We start from the raw sequence: 3,103 nt of genomic DNA, 5'->3' as shown, positions 1-3,103 counted from the left end.
GTGCCCCCCCACCAGACCCACCGTTTGAAAAATTATGGATCCGCCCCTGCTTAATTATAATATCAGAATATTTGTCTTTCTTTCCTCTATTAGAATGGAGACCATGAAGTGAAGATGAATTTATACATACCACATCCAGACAATTCATCTTTAATGGAAATATTTATGGTTATTCTGAAAGTTTCCAGAAAAGATAGTGGGAACATGAGGTTGGTGATTTTTGAACGAATAGTTATATAGTCCATTTGAGAAATGTGCTGATGGGGGAGTTCTCATCAAGTTGTGTGTCTGCTCATTGAAAGAAAAAGAATACCAAGTTCATCGACAGACATTCCAAATTTCAACAAATTTTCAGAAATGTTTGGTAGTAAAACACTACTTAAACTAGTAGATAAACAATGTTTATACATTTTCGAAAGAAAAAACAATGCAGGAGTTGTATTGGAGGCAGAAAACCTATGTATGAATAAAAAATATGCAATAACAATAAATATAACAACAGTAAACATGACACTGAGCTCAGGGTCACCGGTAGAAGCTGACCTTTGGCCCGGAATGATGTCATTTCTTGTAGCGATGGTCCAAACCTCATTGGATTGGGATTATAAATATACAGTGAAATATGAATTTATATACATTATGTAAGAAAATGACTAAACCCTATTTTTTCTGAAAAGTTCTTAAATATAATAAATATTACGCACCACCATTACCTAGCGCAGGCCAGACGTCAATCCTTTTCATTAGCCCCAATATTGATAAACCTTCTCGTAGTTTCACTTGGTTGGCCAATAAGCTATGTCAAAGGTCAATGTTAATAAGCAAACAATGTCAGCTGGGATAGTACTGTATGTACTGCAGTATCTGCATATTCTGTGAGAAACCCTAACCAAACATTTTTTATCGTTTGTAATAATTCTAATATTACCTCAAACAGGAACCAACTACGAAACATACAATAATAAAATTGCAATTTGATTATCTTAATTTTCATTATATTGCTCTTAAAAGGCCATGGGTAGAAACATACATCAACATTTTATTATAACTCAACATTTTAAATTCAAATACTTTTATTAGTACATTTTTAGAACGACAATCGATTTAATTGATATTAGCTACTTCGAGTTAAGCCTACCTGAATGACATAGAATACAATAGGCATTTACTTATAATTGTAATTCAGCATTAAAATTAAAAATAATTAAATGTATTTGTTTATTGCTTGTATGATTATAAATATACATTTATATAATGTTCTATTACAACAATTCAACAATTACTATTACTTACATACAGTGGCGGCTCTAGGATATAATTTATGGTAGGGAGGGGGCTAAGATGTCCGACTGGGGATAAGCATTAATTTTATGGGTATAACTATAGCGCGCAGCGTTATCTGAGAGCCGAAGGCCCAAGCCAGAGGTGGGTATGGGAGGGGGTATCCCCTCCTTCTAAAACGAGATTTAAAATTTAAAAAAATGGGACTTCTAGATGGCCAGAAATGGCTAGGATGGGAAAACTAGACCTATTTTTTCTTCTTTTTTTTTTGGTCCGACTGCCCGACGAGCTTTGGCCAATGAGGGTGGGGATGCTTGACCAGACCGATGGGGGGGGGGGAGGCACTGCTTACATATACTTTTTTTTTATTGCGCCCATGAAACACTTGTATACGTATATTTACCATAATTCAACACTGATACACAGTCAAGATCATCAACGTTATAAATTCCAGGAGTGTGATCAAACTCAACAAACTGGCCAATCAGTGCGTTTGTCGGACAGCGTTGTGATTGGTCTCAGTTGTACAGTATTAGTAAGTTGATTGACACGCCGAAAACGTTCATAGTGTTGTATTGTATCAAGAATCGTCTACTTTAGGTGATCAATTGAACGGCACTACTTATTATTAAAACTCAACTGCGTAAGCCATTGTCAGTGTGCTCAAATAACGATTAAGTGGTTTTATACCTCTCTTGATTTGCGTGGATCTCTTGTTTTTTGTTTGCTTGAAGTAGTAGTAGACCAAGTGACCAAACTCTACCTATTAGGACTGGTAAGTAAGAGCAACGGGATCAATACCATTTTCCTAAGCATTATATGCAATGTTAATACTTCATTATTGGTTGTGTTTAGTCGGATTTTGAATAATGGGAATTATGATTTGAGTTTGGTTAGGCAGAGTTAAAAATTTGTGTCCAGGTTAGTGGTGATTCGAGTCTCAATATGATCCGAGTTGGACTGGGCAAAGTTGGATTTTGGCCCAATTCTTACCTTAGTGCAGTGATCCCTCAGTTATTACAGAAGGCAGCAGCGTGTCAAAAGCCAAGGTATTCAAACTATGGGCCACGACCCAATAGGGTCGCTTTGTAGTGTCACAGATCAATACAAAGTCTGAATATGATACAAGTTTTCTAACCTTGTAGCTTCATTGTCTGAAACGACCGCTTTTCAAAGAGGGAGCAGTTGGTAAAGCAGTTTTTCTCATAGCTATTTCGATGTGGCACATCGTCACTCATTATTAGTATCGTTTTAGTAGATGGAAGTAGGCGTATGTGTAAGGTTTAAGGGTATATTTTATGAATAACTAAGATAAGAATTTGATATGGGCCTAAATTGTCGATGGTGAACGATTGATTAGTCCCATATTAATCTCCATATTATTAATACTCATCTTCCACGTCGCATACAGCTGTTTTAGCACGATGAAAATTTTTCTTGAATAAATCTTGAATATTAATCACTCACAGAATAAATACATATAAAGCAAGGTCGTGACATTGAAAACAATGGACCACCAACAACTATTGTACATATCTTGAATTCATACACCAATTTTGTTTTGAAGTAGTAGGCCAGGCCTAGTTGATTCATTACAGGTAGTTTATTACAATGGAAATGTTATGTAGTCCGATGGGGAACGTCATTGTTATTCGCCTGGTGTACGTTGATTCAACCCACGAAAATACCTAACCGAGGCGTTAAGAAAAGGGTAATCTACGCGCTTAAATACTCTAAAAGTACAGTATAAGAAAACTAGAGGGGATAGAAAACTGCCTGGCAGGCGACGTAGCCACGCTAATCATGGTTTGGTGGGATAAAC

At 36.3% G+C, this 3,103-nt stretch overlaps 1 protein-coding gene across 10 annotated transcripts in view; it reads left to right on the top strand.

The window, feature by feature from the left end:
• The first annotated feature begins 1,621 nt into the window (after positions 1-1,621).
• Positions 1,622-3,103, top strand: part of LOC117125184 — a 14,094-nt gene continuing 12,612 nt past the window's right edge. For 6 of the 10 annotated variants that reach the window (XM_033271604.1, XM_033271599.1, XM_033271602.1 and 3 more), the window contains exon 1: positions 1,632-2,056. The gene's annotated coding sequence lies outside the window, so the exon portion shown is untranslated. Of the gene's footprint in view, positions 2,057-3,103 lie in introns of all 10 variants that reach the window. The other 4 variants (XM_033271606.1, XM_033271605.1, XM_033271598.1 and 1 more) reach the window with 3 other exon arrangements.

Source organism: Anneissia japonica, unplaced genomic scaffold (genome assembly GCF_011630105.1).
Source record: "Anneissia japonica isolate Jap-2015-1 unplaced genomic scaffold, ASM1163010v1 scaffold2191_len329779_cov167, whole genome shotgun sequence".
Taxonomy (NCBI): Eukaryota; Metazoa; Echinodermata; class Crinoidea; order Comatulida; family Comatulidae; genus Anneissia; species Anneissia japonica.
This window is presented reverse-complemented; position numbering and strand designations above follow the sequence as displayed.